General features: G+C 48.4%; 1 long non-coding RNA gene across 1 annotated transcript in view; it reads left to right on the forward strand.

Annotated features, from left to right (window-relative positions):
* The window catches only part of LOC137561187 (uncharacterized), a 107,427-nt gene extending 101,459 nt beyond the window's left edge, over positions 1 to 5,968 (forward strand). Inside the window, exon 4 of the long non-coding RNA XR_011029909.1 lies at positions 5,862 to 5,968. This is a non-coding gene — a long non-coding RNA (uncharacterized lncRNA). The remainder of the gene's footprint in view (positions 1 to 5,861) is intronic.
* Positions 5,969 to 16,030: the final 10,062 nt, after the last annotated feature.

Consider the following 16,030-nt stretch of genomic DNA (forward strand, 5'->3'; position numbering starts at 1 on the left):
AGGGTGTGTAATCTTTACTATTCTGTGGAGCACTCTTTTCCCTTTAATCTTTCTGGCCATTATTTTCCCAGCTCTATTATTTTCATAGTACCAGTTTTCTTTAAGGATGGTTTGCCACTTGTCATATTCATAATAAAGTGTGTCTGCCAACTCTTGTCTTGTTTCCTCTAGGGACTTTATCAGATCTCTTTTTTTGTTATTAAATATTTCCTTTTCCAAGGATTTAATTTTTTGTAACAACCTGTTTGTGTTTTCATTTCTTTTTTTCTTTTGTATAGCACTTAATTTCAAAAATACTCCTCTAATGAAGGCCTTGTGTGCATTCCATAGTACTGTTTTGGAAACATCTTTGGTGTCATTTATTTCAAAGTATTCTGAGAGTTCTTTTTTGATGATAGGTAAAGAATGTTCGGAGTTCAAAATGAATTTATTCAATTTCCATAGATGGGGGCGTGCAGGGGAGTTTGTTAGGCTAAATTTGATGAGTAGGGGGGAGTGATCTGACCAAATTCTGGGTATAATTTCGGCTCCTGTGATTAGTGGTAGGGTAAACCTGTCAACTAGGCAATAATCAATACGTGTAAAGGATTTTTGTACAGGGGAATAATAAGTATATTCCTTAGAAGTAGGATGAAAGCATCTCCATGAATCATAAAGTTCATGGTTCAATAGTGCTGGTTGAAGAATGGAGTGGGTTCTTCTGGTGTTGGATGTACAATCCATTTGTATGTCAGCTATGGCGTTAAAGTCACCTGAAATAAACAGGTATCCTTTTTGTAGTGTTGATATTTTCTTTAATTTTTTGTTAATAAATTTAAGTTGATGTGAGTTTGGGGAATATAAATTTGCAAAAGTGTACTCTTGGGAATTAATAGCACCCTTAACAATTACGAATCTGCCATCATCACTAGCGAAAGTTTCCTCTACCACCAAGCCCAGCGAGTCTTTCACTGCTATGCAGACCCCTGCTTTTTTCTTTTTTGTTTTTAGTGTTGAGTGGAATATTTGGGAAAATTGGTGGAATTTAAATCTGTTTGCGGAAATCTTGGTCAGATGCGATTCCTGAATGCACACAATGTCTGCACTTTGTTCCTTTATCAGTTTCTGTAAGAGGAAACGTTTTCTATATGAGTTGAGTCCTCTCACATTAACTGATAGAATGTTACAATTTAAAACCATGGTTACTATAGCAAATGCATTCATACAAAACATACCAATCAGTCGGTCCTTCACGAGACAGTCCTGGAGCATCCATTAACCCTCTGCATATCATAATGATGAGCACACCTATATAGTTTGAGGACAACAACCTGCAAAACATATGAACCTGAAGGAAAAACAGAAAAAACAGATAATACAGAAACCTAGGCCGCACACTGGTTGGCATCCGGTTCTACCTTCCAGTTAGCTGCCTGCCTGGAGAATGGGGACTTTACTGAGAAGCCTCCCGACAGAGACTCCAGACAAAGGAGTCTTAAAAACTATTATTTAAACAACTAGAACAGTGGTAACAAGAGAACTAGTTAGGATCTGATTAGATCCAAAAAGGAAGCTTGATTGGTGGTATGAACTCAAGTGGTTCAAATCAAGCCTATTCCTTCAAGGGGAAAAACAAGTTTGTTTATGCCCTGAGGAATAAAGCCTTTGGGGGAAAAAAACAAGTTTGTGGATGAATACCGTCTGCTCAAGAAGCTGAAGAAGCCCCTGCTGAATCTTCTTTCTCCGCTTGGTCAGGAGGAGGGGCAGTGTCCATCTGGTTCAGTGGGGGGCCTTTGAGATTTTGCCTCGGGGAAGCCAGCTGCTTTGATAGAGATACCTGGTAGATAGGCTTCTCTGTATGAAATGGTCTGTCCTTCCTGGGGTCTCTTGGGATAAAGATTGGGATATCCCATTTAGCCAACAGGCCGTAAGCTTCTTTCGGGTTCCTGGCAACATGAATCACTCCATTGTCTGAAATCAAAAGTTTTGGAGGGAAACCCCAGGAGTAAGCAATTTTCCTATGACGCAGGGTGGTAGTAACTTCTGAGAACTGTCTCCTTGCATGGAGTGTCGCTTGCGAGAGGTCCTGGTACAGGATGAGATCCTGAAATGGATTGGGTAGTTTTTGCCACCTCTAGTTGCTGCAAGTAATCTTTCCTTCGCATGAAAGAAATGTACCCTCGTTATGACATCCCGTGGAAGGTGCTTGGGTACGTGGGAGGGCTTTGGCAGACGATGGGCCCTGTCAATCACTAGTTCTTGGTCCGGGAGATCAGGAGCTGTGGTCTTCAAAATATCTTTTACATATTCCTTTAGATCATCAGAGTGGACAGATTCTGGTACGCCTCTTAATTTAATATTATTCCGGCGGTTTCTATCCTCGTTGTCGGATATTTTCTCCTTCATAAAGATGTGTTCTTTTAGTAACTCTTTATGTGCTCCAACAAGGTTATTATGGGCAATGGTCATCTCCTCTATTCTCCTTTCAAGCTTCGAAATTCTGGAGTCAGTTTCCCCTGCGATTTGCGAGACGTGACCTGCTAAGGATTGAAGGTCTGCTCTAACTTCTCCAATGTCATTTTGGATGACTGCTCTGAAGGAAAGCATAAAGTCCTTTAGAAACTGCTGTGAAGTGGGTTGGTCGGTTACTGGGAAGGATTCCAGAGGATCCAGAGCTTGTGGATGTCTTTGTGTCCTATTATCCCTTTGAAGCCGTTGGGGAAGAGCATGTATGTTTTCCAGAGTTGATGCGACCATCTGTCCGCTTGGTGAGGAGTATTGCGTATTTTTTGTATGGGTGGACGCGTCCGCATGTACGCCTGGAGTGGTGGGATGCGTATTTTGCGGACCGTCGGACGCGTACAAATGTACGCATGCGTCAGGGGAATGTACGCGTAGCGGTACCCGGGCGTCCTGGAAGTCCGCATCGGGCTGACCTTGTACTGTGGGTCCCGGCTTCAGGGGGCTCCGCTCGCGGCTCTTCTTGGCCTGCCGCTGTTGCTGGAAGTTCTCCTCATCTGAGTCCTCCTCATACAGCGCTTCATGGCCTCTTGGGTAGGGGGTCTGGAGGGGTGCAAACCTGTTTTTCAGCGGGATGGAAGGTGGAGTGTTGTAGGCAGATCTGTCCAGGGCCTCCCTGCTGTGATAGCGGTGGCCATCTTGGTTTTCTTCAGCCTGATAAGGAGACAGCTTTCTCAGGGCTGGAGAGCTGTAAATCCTCCCTGATTTTGTTCTTCTGTACTCCCAGTCATCCTCAGAACGTCCTGCCATCTTTCTGTGTGGTTTTTGGGGCTTTTCAGAGTGCTTTTAGTAGCTGTTTCTGGTATTCAGGCAGAGAGCTCTGGTCTCACACAGCCATGCAGCTCAGCAGCCAGCCACGCCCCCCGTACGGTGTCTGTTCCAACACCGGCAGGCGAGCAGGGCTACGGCAAGATGGCAGATGGCTGCCGAAGCCCTGTACTGGAGACTATTTGTGTCTCCAGTACAGGGCTTCGGGCGCCATCTTGCCGTAGCCCTGTCAGCGCGGGAGACCAGAGCAGGAGGAACAAGTCGGTCCCGGGACGGAGCAGCGCGCCAGAGGAGACTTCTGCCAGGTGAGTAAATGCTTGTTTTCCAGGTGAACTTTGCCCGCATTGCGTTTCTTGTCTGGTGAAATGTTTGCCCACATTACGTTTCTTGTCTGGTGAAATGTTTGCCCGCATTGCGTTTCTTGTCTGGTGAAATGTTTGCCCGCAGTGCGTTTCTTTTCTAGTGAAATGTTTGCTCGCAGTGCGTTTCTTTTCTGGTGAAATGTTTGCCCGCAGTGCGTTTCTTGTCTGGTGCAATGTTTGCCCGCAGTGCGTTTCTTGTCTGGTGAAATGTTTGCCTGCATTACGTTTCTTTTCTGGTGAAATGTTTGCCCGCAGTGCGTTTCTTTTCTGGTGAAATGTTTGCCCGCAGTGCGTTTCTTTTCTGGTGAAATGTTTGCCCGCATTGCGTTTCTTTTCTGGTGAAATGTTTACCCGCATTGCGTTTCTTTTCTGGTGAAATGTTTGCCCGCATTGTGTTTCTTGTCTGGTGAAATGTTGGCCCGCATTGCGTTTCTTGTCTGGTGAAATGTTTACCCGCATTGCGTTTCTTTTCTGATGAAATGTTTGCCCACATTGCGTTTCTTTTCTGGTGAAATGTTTGCCCGCATTGCGTTTCTTGTCTGGTGAAATGTTTGCCCGCATTGCGTTTCTTGTCTGGTGAAATGTTTGCCCGCTTTGCGTTTCTTGTCTGGTGAAATGTTTGCCCACAGTGCGTTTCTTTTCTGGTGAAATGTTTGCCCGCAGTGCGTTTCTTTTCTGGTGAAATGTTTGCCCGCAGTGCGTTTCTTGTCTGGTGAAATGTTTGCCCGCAGTGCATTTCTTGTCTGGTGAAATGTTTGCCTGCATTGCGTTTCTTGTCTGGTGAAATGTTTGCCCGCAGTGCGTTTCTTTTCTGGTGAAATGTTTGCCCGCATTGCGTTTCTTGTCTGGTGAAATGTTTGCCCGCATTGCGTTTCTTGTCTGGTGAAATGTTTGCCCGCAGTGCGTTTCTTTTCTGCAGAAATGTTTGCCCGCAGTGCGTTTCTTTTCTGGTGAAATGTTTGCCCACAGTGCGTTTCTTGACTGGTGAAATGTTTGCCCGTAGTGCGTTTCTTGTCTGGTGAAATGTTTGCCCGCATTGCGTTTATTTTGTACTGACATGTTGCCCGCATTGCGTTTATTTTGTACTGACATGTTGCCCGCATTGCGTTTATTTTGTACTGACATGTTGCCCGCATTGCGTTTATATTGTACTGACATGTTTGCCCGCATTGCGTTTATTGTCTGGTGACATGTTTGCCTGCATTGCGTTTATTGTCTGGTGAAATGTTTGCCCGCATTGCGTTTATTGTCTGGTGAAATGTTTGCCCACATTGCGTTTATTTTCTGGTGAAATGTTTGCCCGCATTGCGTTTATTGTCTGGTGAAATGTTTGCCCACATTGCGTTTATTGTCTGGTGAAATGTTTGCCCGCATTGCGTTTATTTTGCACTGACATGTTGCCCGCATTGCGTTTATTTTGTACTGACATGTTGCCTATTGCGTTTATTTTCTGGTGTCCGGGGTAACTGTTACTGCATTTATTATTTAATTTATTATTTAATGGTCATAGATGGCTATGTTTGCTGCTTTGTGGTTACGGTATACTATTAGCATCACACAGTTTCTGCACACCCATGATGCAAAGTCTCGTTTGTCCACATCATGGTGTAAACACTGCTTTCTTATGCCTCGCTGTTACATCATTACGTTAGCTCCGCCCATACAATGTCATGGCCACGCCCATTTTTCGCCACGAGTGAGTCTGCCTGCCAGCCATGGGTGGTGGAAGATGGGCACATTGGGCAGTCTCAGGCAGTGGCACACAGTGCAGTGTGTTAGTGGGGGGGGGGGGGGGGTTGGCCTAGCTGGTGCCAATTTACACACAGGGATGATGCCCAGCCCAGGGACAGCTGTGTTGTGGGGGGTTGGTGCGGCGCTGGCAGCAACTGATGTACAAGGAGGCCCCCAGGGACAGGAGTTGTGGGAGATGGTAATGGTGGATAAGGCTTTAGCAGCACTTTACAGAGTACACCTATTCCTGTCCCTGCCTATCCTCAGAGGTGCCTACAATGTAATCCTACCACAGTCATAATGTAATGTCCTACCATCTACCTATTATGTATTTATATAGCGCTGACACCTCTTGCAGCACTTTACAGACTCCATAGTAATGTCACTGGCTTATCCTCAGAGGTGCTCACAATCTAATCCTACCATAGTCGAATGTCCTACTACCTTTATATCTCGGGCATCTGCAGGCTGCAGCAATGTAATGTCTACCTTGTTTTGCAGGCTTGCAGCAGTGCAGCTGACGCATGCAGTAACACCGCCATAAGATTGCCAGAGACAAACCGCTGCCTCCCCACAGGCTTTTTAGTCTGCTGCCAGGAGAAGCTGCCCACGACATTAGGTGAGTGTCCTCTACGGGAGCTCAGACTCTTACCACAGTCGTAATGTCCTACCATCTTACTATTATGTATGTATATAGCACTGACACCTCTTGCAGCACTTTACAGACCCCATAGTCATGTCACTGGCTTATCCTCAGAGCTGCTCACAATCTAATCCTACCATAGTCATAATCTAATGTCCTACCATCTTACTATTATGTATGTATATAGCACTGACACCTCTTGCAGCACTTTACAGACTCCATAGTCATGTCACTGGCTTATCCTCAGAGCTGCTCACAATCTAATCCTACCATAGTCGAATGTCCTACCTGTATATCTCAGGCATCTGCAGGCTGCAGCAATGTAATGTCTACCTTGTTGTTTTTGTATGTGAGTTCCGCTTTCGAGTTATGGGCTGGGTGGGCCCTAGACTGAAATTTCTTTGGTGGGCCCCAAGGGTCCCAGTCCGACCCTGCTAGACACTTGCGCCTATTTAGGTGCTGCACACTGTTCAACACTGTTAAATGTTAGCACTTGTCTTGGATGCAGGGCATGCATTTTTCAGTCTGACAGAGGCGGTGTATGCCTGTGCGATTAACCATTCAATTGCAACATGTGTTTAGGGATTTGCAGCCTTTCCCCCACCTTTTCTTAACAATGTCCAGGAATCAGTGACAAAGCTGAAGCTGTGCCGAGGCTGGGTCTTTCAACAAGACAACGACCCTAAACACTGCTAAAAATCCACTAAGGCATTCATGCAGAGGAACAAGTACAATGTTCTGGAATGGCCATCTCAGTCCCCAGACCTGAATATAATTGAACATCTGTGGTGTGAGTTAAAGAGAGCTGTCCATGCTCGGAAGTCATCAAACCTCAATGAACTAGAGATGATTTGTAAAGAGGAATGGTCCAGAATACCTTCAAACAGAATCCAGACTCTCATTGGAACCTACAGGAAGCGTTTAGAGGCTGTAATTTCTGCAAAAGGAGGATCTATTAAATATTGATTTCATTTCTTTTTTGTTGCCCAAATTTATGCACCTGCCTAATTTTATTTAAACAATTATTGCACACTTTCTGTAAATCCAATAAACGTAATTTCACTTCTCAAATAGCACTGTGTGTGTCTCCTATATGATATATTTAACTGACATTTTTTATCGTAACAACCAACGATTTATACAGGAAAATCATGACGATTAACAACGTTGCCCAAACTTTCGCATCCCACTGTATAAAGCACTAACATATTACGCAGAGCTGTACAGAGTATATATTGTCATTAGCTGTCCCTCGGATGGGCTCACAATCTAGTCCCTACCATAGTCATATGTCTATGTATGTATCGTGCAGTGTATGTATCATAGTCTATGCATTTGCTTTTTGTTGGTGCTGTAGTAGTAATTGTCACCTTTATATTATGTGCTTCAAATTGTGGCGATCATTGATAAACGATTCCATTTTTTCCCTGCTCGCATGGCTCTGAAACAATGACTGTGCTTGCAAAGCTGGTTTTGGTCATCTGTATAATTAAATTATTTTCCATACAGTACTGTGTATATATGTGTGTGTGTGTGTGTGTGTGTGTGTGTGTGTGTGTGTGTGCGTGCGTGCGTGCGTGCGTGCGTGTGCGTGTGTGTGCGTGCGTGTGTGTGCAAGCGTGCATGTGTGTAGTGGGTGTTATTATAAAATTTTCCCATGGCCCTGTACACGGCTGACCCTACCATGAACCCACCTGAATCATATAATTCAGGTCTAGGGGACAGCACTGGCAACTGGCACGCAGTGGAGCACTAATACCTACCTATGTCATGTGCTATGCATCAGGAGCCTGTCACGGAACAGCCGTGAGAAACGTGGGCGAATTGGAAGGATCCGCGCAGTCCAATTTCTGATCGCTTTCTGGCTAAATTTGTGCAGCCTTTACAGGAATCAGAACTGACATCCCTGGTGTTTTTTTCTTTTTTTTTATCTTTCCCTCCTTCCACCAAAAGGCCCTAGCCTGCTGCAGAGTGTCCCTGGCTTCAAGCTGTGCTGATGGCCCATCCATCAGGTATAGTTGATAAACACCATGACAGAAGCAATCTAGTTGAGGAAAAATCAGACATTCTGGCTCCTTTCCCCAGCAGGGGAGCCAACATGTGGCTTGCTCCTGCAGGCTTCAAAAGACCCATCACCTAGGGATGACCTGCTGTCAATCCCAGATGTAGATCATATTCCATAAACTGCTATATGTGTCATATTTTCTGTGTTGCCCGGCTGGCAGACCCTCCAAACTAACAGAGCATGTAGAGCCCTGTCTGGCGCTGGTTCTGAGAACATTTCAGAACATTCTGAGGTAAAGACTGACAGTTAGGCAGTTCGAAAGTGCCCTGATGATACCACAGGGGTCCCACCCCTCATGTTTGGTATCAGGCTGCTGGGTAAATCGAGGCAGACCTGAAAATATTAGTAAATCTGCCCTGACCTGTACGGTTCTGTGAGATAGAGCCCATATATGGTTAAGACATGATTTCTGGTCCCTAGGACAAGGGGAGGACTCATCTCATGTTCTAAGGGGGGGTGTGGCCCCGCCCTCACTCCCTCCTACTGGATCAGGGGCATAAGAATGGCAGAGGAGACAAACTCAGTGTCCTCCACCCTGAACCACCATCTTGATCTCATCTGTGCCAGCTTGAGGATATGCTGGCATCCACCTGGTCTGAACTCTGAACTTTGATTGAAACCAAGAACTTTACAAGTTTTCCCACTAAAGGACATCTTTCCAGGAACTAAGTATTTTTTCTCCCTTCTTTTATTTTTCATACTGACTATTACTGTTTTAATAATTGTTGATTTTAATAATTGTCTGTATATATTAATTCTTTATATTGCTTTCAATAAACCGACGCTATCGTCAGTTGTTGTTCTAGCTACCCTATTATTCAGCACACACAGAACTGATCCCAGGTCTCTGAAGAGACGCTAAAATTGTTTGTTGTTGGCTAGACAGAATACAGCGTGTTTTAACCGTTTTTATTTGTAGATCTAGGCTCAGACAGTCAACGGGCTCCTCTGTCCCATGGTAACAGAGGTGGTGGCAGATACCCTGAACTAGTGTTTAAAGTTGTAATTACCGTACCTCACAGGCTCCCTTCTGGTTTGTCTGCGGCCAATTCCCAACGGTTCCTGCGCATTGACTGCGACCAGAGTTCGCACGATCCGTGCGCTAGCACCGTTTGGAAGGCCATTTGCGGTCTGATCACTAGGGCTCCTGTGACAGTGTTTGGCAGTGGTTGGGACCTGTGTTGTGCTGAAAAGTATCTAAGATAGCGCTAGCGCTATCCAGAAACGAACTAATTTGTTGGTGTAGCTGGAAGGCAATATATTTTTTATATATACAGAGAGACTGTGTAGCCAGTACCCCTCCCCAAAAGTTTTATTTTATTTGGCGTAGAAATGTCCGGGAACTACCAGCAAATGTGTGTGGCGGACCTGCAAACTCTTTGCCAAGCGAGAGGCATTGAAGTCGGCCACAAGAAACACCAGGGCCTGGTAAATGACTTTTTTCAATGGGATACCCGGCAACCGCGGGAGCTGGATGTGTCTGCTGACGTAGACGCTGACCCATCTGACCCAAATCAAAGGGAACCAGAGACTGAAGATTCTGCGCATACAGAGGTTGAGCATCCTGCGGGCCCTGTTGCAACAGTTACGCCAGAGGCTGTCAGTGTGGACCCCAATCCCAGAGTTTCTGAAAGTACTCGCCCGGAACTGGCCAGTACTGGACTGTCCATGGGTGCTGACCCGGTAATGCAGCAGGCATTACGAAAGCTGATGGAGACTGACCTGGAAAAGTACATGCAGTACATGGAAGCACGAGAGGAACGGGAGCGCCAATCTGAAGAACGCCACGTGGAGAGGGATGCCGCTGAGCGAGAACGGGAGCGCCAATGACAGCATGAGCTAAACATGGCAAAAGTGCAACAGGCCAGCCGGAGTTCTTCGCCCAGCCTCCCTGCTGGTGGAGCTGCACCACCCGTAAGTGCAAAATTTAAATTTGCTTATATTGAAAAAGACACAGACATTGACTTGTTTTTGCGATCTTTTGAAAAAGCATGCCGTCAGTATCGTCTGTCCCAAGACCAGTGGGCCAGACATCTGACACCTTTGCTGCGCTACAAAGCGCTTGATGCTTTCGCAGAATTGCCTGCGGAGAAAGATAATGATTATATCGCTATAAAAGACGCTATCATTACTAAGTACCAGCTGACGCCAGAAGCCTATCGCAAAAAGTTCAGGGCCTGGCAGAAAAAGTCTTCTGATTCGTACCGAGATGTGGTCAGCAGCTTGCTCACCACACTCCGCCAGTGGACTCTAGGCCTCACCAAAGGGTCTTATGGTGTCCTGGAGGACTTGATAGTCCTCAAACAATTTCTGAACATTTGCCCTGCTGATGTAAGAACTGTCGCTGCAGACCTCGCTGAGACCTTTGCAACTACCCGGGTGTCTGATACACGCAGAACTGTTCCATCCAGCTGGAGAGGAGGTCAGCCCAATACCCCGGCAGACTCTCCTGCCCCTGTGAGCCGTCAGCCACCGAGGCCACCCAGCGCAGCTGCTGGAGAGGTCACCTGTCACTACTGCCACAAGACGAGACACATGAAGTTCACCTGTCCGGAGCGGAGGCAGACCACCCCAACCCCTGGACCACCTGCACCTCGCCTGCGGCAGACACCCCCCGCCAGTGTACCCCAACCAGGAGCCGCATCCAACATGATGTTTGCCAAGGGGCAGGGAACTCCCCCATCACCTGCAATCACCAGCTGGTTACTGTGAATGACCAGCTTGTCACGGGTTTTCGTGACACGGGAGCAGATGTCACTCTGGTGCGTGCACACCTTGCCCCCTCAGAGGACATCATTCCTGACAAGTACCTCACCCTCACTGGAGTGGGGGGCACTCTTTCTCACATTCCCCAAGCTCGGGTGTCCATTGACTGGGGGGTGGGAGTTCAAGAGAAGGTTGTTGGGATCCTGGACCAACTGCCGGTCCCTGTTTTGCTGGGTAACGACTTGGGCACGCTGGTGTCGTACTATGAACCTGCACCAAGCCCTGTGGAATGCCAGGACGGAGACGGACTCTCTGCCCACACCCAGGTACTTTGCACCCAGGGGCAAGAACAGGGGGGAGGTGGGTTGAACGTGCCCAGTTCAAGGGTACCTGTGTTTGATGTACCAACTGTCTGTGATGAAAATGTTCCTGTTACTGTTATTAATGCTTGTAACAATGATGTAGGTAATGCCAAGATGTGCCATTCTGAAGGTATACCTGTGCTAGCGGTAACACGCAGCCGTACTGCTCAGAACCTGAGCTCAGAACAGGTGGAGGAGGTTCCGGCCTCCTCCCCCTCCTCTGATCACAGGGATGGTACCCTTCAGCCACTAACCTCATATGCCACGGGCCAGCTGGCTGAGAGGGAGAGTGCTGCGTTTGTGCAAGCACTCCAGACTGACCCTAGCCTTGAGGCCCTCAGAAGACAGGCTTCTGAGCCCCTCACAGACGAGGCTACATTCAAGGTATACTGGGAAGGTGGGAAGTTGTACAGTGAGCCTGTACACCCCACCGAAGGTGAAATGAGGATGGGTACCAAGTTGCTTGTGGTACCTAGTGCCTTCCGGGGGCATGTGCTGAAATCCGCACATGGCATTCCCCTGGCCGGGCACTTGGGCATCCACAGGATGCTTGATCGTATCCAGGGTCATTTCTACTGGCCTGGAATGCGGATAGATGTGACGAACTACTGCCGCTCATGTACCATTTGCCAAAAGGTAAAAAGGGCTGTGAATCCCAGCAAAGCTCCCTTGTGTCCACTGCCAATCATAGGTGAGCCCTTACACAGAGTGGCAGTCGACATAATTGGACCGTTGCCCACTCCCAGCAGCAGTGGCAAAAGGTACATCCTGACGGTGGTGGATTACGCCACCCGCTATCCTGAGGCCATGGCACTTTCCTCCCTGAGGGCGGACAAGGTAGCCGACGCGCTACTTAACATTTTCTCCCAAGTCGGGTTCCCTGCGGAGATGCTCTCTGATCAGGGATCCCAGTTTATGGCCGGACTCATGGAGGCCCTGTGCAAAAAGATACAGATGACGCACATTGTCTCCAGTCCCTACCACCCGCAGACCAATGGACTGTGTGAAAGGTTCAACGGGTCACTGAAGCAAATGCTGACCACGTTTGTTGAGTCGCAAGGTGGGGACTGGGAACGATACCTGCCTCATCTGTTGTTTGCATACAGGGAGGTGCCGCAGGAATCTACTGGGTTTTCCCTGTTCGAGCTCCTGTATGATAGGAATGTCCGAGGACCCCTACAATTGATGCGCGAGACGTGGGAGGGCAAGGGTGACCCCACAGATGTCTCTGTAGTTCATTATGTTCTTAAGTTCAGGGACAAGATGGAGTCCCTCACGGAAATGGTAACGGAAAACATGGCCCAGGCTCAGGCCAGACAAAAACTCTAGTATGACCGCACTGTTGGAGAGAGGTCATTCGAAGTAGGTGACAAAGTGTATGCCCTTCTTTCAGTGAGGCAGAACAAGCTGCAAGCGGCCTGGGAGGGACCCTACACTATAGTGCAACGGTTAAACCCTCTGACATATCTGGTGAACATGGGAGGCAGGAAACAGAAAAGCTTTCATGTCAACATGCTGAAGGCCCAACATGACAGGACCAAGTATGTGCTGCCAGTGTGCAGCCGGTTAGAGCAGGGAGAGGCAGACCCCCTGTTAGACCTGCTGGCTGACATACGAGATGTGGACAGCGACCTAAGCGTCAACCCACAACTCTCCTCGTCCCAGCAAGCGCAATTGCAGGAGGTGCTGGGTCCGTACCAGCACACCTTCTCCGGTGTCCCGGGCCGGACCAGTCTGGCCGTACATAGGGTAGATACGGGCACCCATCCCCCCATCAGGAAATCCGCTTACCGCGTCTCCCCAGAGGTGCAAGTGGACATGCAGAAAGAGGTGAGGGAGATGCTGGAGCTAGGGGTGGTTCAAAAGTCCTGTAGTGCCTTGGGAGCCCCTGTTGTCCTCGTCCCCAAGAAGGACCAAACAACTCGGTTCTGCGTGGACTACAGGAAGTTGAACGCCATCACCACTACAGACGCCTACCCCATGCCTCACTTCGATGAGTTGTTGGATACGCTGGCGTCTTGGATGACATTGCGGTGTTCAGCCCCACCTGGGAGGAACACCTCAAACACCTGTCCCATGTACTAGAAAGGCTGGCCGCAGCCAATCTGGCAGTTAAGCCGAGTAAGTGTCAGATTGGCATGACCGAGGTGCAGTACTTAGGTCACCAGGTGGGGGGTAACACCCTGAAAACTGACATGGGAAATGGGGACGCCATCCTGGCATGGCCTCGGCCTATCACGAAAAAGCAGGTCCAGGCGTTCCTGGGGACCGCCGGCTACTATAGGAAATTCGTTCCAGCCTATAGTACCCTAGCGAAGCCCCTGACCGATGCCACTAGCAAGAAACACCCCAAGGTTGTTAGCTGGACCCCCGCTTGCGAGAACGCCTTCCAAGCCTTGAAGCAGGCACTCGCAAGCGCCCCTGTGCTTCAAGCCCCAGATTTCAGTCGTCGGTTTGTTGTGCAAACCGATGCCTCTGACTACGGTCTTGGCGCAGTCCTCAGCCAGGTGGATGGATAGGGAGATGAACACCCTATCCTCTACCTGAGCCGGAAGCTCCTGCCCCGAGAGGTAGCCTACTCCACTACTGAAAGGGAGTGCCTAGCGATCGTGTGGGCCCTACAGAAACTGCAATCCTATCTGTACGGCCGCTCCTTCACGATCATTACCGATCATAATCCCCTGAGTTGGCTGAACCGCACTGCTGGGACCAATGGCAAGCTCTTACGTTGGAGCCTGTCATTACAGCAGTACGACTTCACGATTCAACACAAGGCAGGCAGCCGACACCAGAACGCCGATGGGCTATCCCGGTGTCAGGGGGAACTAGACCCAACAGCGCCCATGGCTGCTACGGCGGATGTCTTGCTGGCAACCCCCTACAAAGCGTCAGGAAAGGGAGGTGTCACGGAACAGCCATGAGAAACGTGGGCGAATTGGAAGGATCCGCGCAGTCCAATTTCTGATCGCTTTCTGGCTAAATTTGTGCAGCCATTACAGGAATCAGAACTGACATCCCTGGTGGTTTTTTCTTTTTTTTTTATCTTTCCCTCCTTCCACCAAAAGGGCCCTAGCCTGCTGCAGAGTGTCCCTGGCTTCAAGCTGTGCTGATGGCCCATCCATCAGGTATAGTTGATAAACACCATGACAGAAGCAATCTAGTTGTGGAAAAATCAGACACTCTGGCTCCTTTCCCCAGCAGGGGAGCCAACATGTGGCTTGCTCCTGCAGGCTTCAAAAGACCCATCACCTAGGGATGACCTGCTGTCAATCCCAGATGTAGATCATATTCCATAAACTGCTATATGTGTCATATTTTCTGTGTTGCCAGGCTGGCAGACCCTCCAAACTAACAGAGCATGTAAGGCCCTGTCTGGCGCTGGTTCTGAGAACATTTCAGAACATTCTGAGGTAAAGACTGCCAGTTAGGCAGTTCGAAAGTGCCCTGATGATACCACAGGGGTCCCACCCCTCATGTTTGGTATCAGGCTGCTGGGTAAATCGAGGCAGACCTGAAAATATTAGTAAATCTGCCCTGACCTGTACGGTTCTGTGAGATAGAGCCCATATATGGTTAAGACATGATTTCTGGTCCCCAGGACAAGGGGAGGACTCATCTCATGTTCTAAGGGGGGGGGTGGCCCCGCCCTCACTCCCTCCTACTGGATCAGGGGCATAAGAATGGCAGAGGAGACAAACTCAGTGTCCTCCACCCTGAACCACCATCTTGATCTCATCTGTGCCAGCTTGAGGATATGCTGGCATCCACCTGGTCTGAACTCTGAACTTTGATTGGAACCAAGAACTTTACAAGTTTTCCCACTAAAGGACATCTTTCCAGGAACTAAGTATTTTTTCTCCCTTCTTTTATTTTTCATACTGGCTATTACTGTTTTAATAATTGTTGATTTTAATAATTGTCTGTATATATTAATTCTTTATATTGCTTTCAATAAACCGACGCTATCGTCAGTTGTTGTTCTAGCTACCCTATTATTCAGCACACACAGAACTGATCCCAGGTCTCTGAAGAGACGCTACTATTGTTTGTTGTTGGCTAGACAGAATACAGCGTGTTTTAACCGTTTTTATTTGTAGATCTAGGCTCAGACAGTCAACGGGCTCCTCTGTCCCATGGTAACAGAGGTGGTGGCAGATACCCTGAACTAGTGTTTAAAGTTGTAATTACCGTACCTCACAGGCTCCCTTCTGGTTTGTCTGCGGCCAATTCCCAACGGTTCCTGCGCATTGAGTGCGACCAGAGTTCGCACGATTCGTGCGCTGGCACCGTTTGGAAGGCCATTTGCAGGGCCGTTTCTTGGGCAGTGCAGGCAGGGCGACCGCACTGGGCGCAGACCAGCAAGTAGATGAAGGGAGGCGCAGGCAGAAGGACATTACCTCTAGGGAGCTGGTGACGCGCAGTGCAGACAAATGGAAGAAGAAAGAAGATTACCAGCACGATCACCTTCCTTGACTCCTCCTAGGATGCCTGCGTCAGACTTCAAGTCATCATCATGTCACCACCACATGATGACACCTGATGTCTTGTAGCGGTACTGCAGGTTGTGAGTGCTCGGCACCCATGGAGGAATCGGCTTTCCTGGGCTCTCCTCGCCTGGGTGTTTTCCTGCTTCCTCTTGGATGAGCGGCTGGTCACTAGAAAGTAGGCAGATCTACTTGTGACCTGTGGCTGTGTGACTGTCCCTAAAGAGTAAGGGTTCCCGAGTCCACGGGGGTGCGGGGAAGGGGGCGCAATTTTTACACCCTCGCCCTGGGTACAATTTAGCCTAGAAACTGCCCTGGCCATTTGCGGTCTGATCACTAGGGCTCCTGTGACAGAGCCTACAGAGGGTCGCTTCTGCATGCTTACTGACAACAGTGAAGAAGAGAATAGG

The sequence above is a fragment of the Hyperolius riggenbachi genome, chromosome 3 (genome assembly GCF_040937935.1).
Source record: "Hyperolius riggenbachi isolate aHypRig1 chromosome 3, aHypRig1.pri, whole genome shotgun sequence".
In the NCBI taxonomy this organism is placed as follows: Eukaryota; Metazoa; Chordata; class Amphibia; order Anura; family Hyperoliidae; genus Hyperolius; species Hyperolius riggenbachi.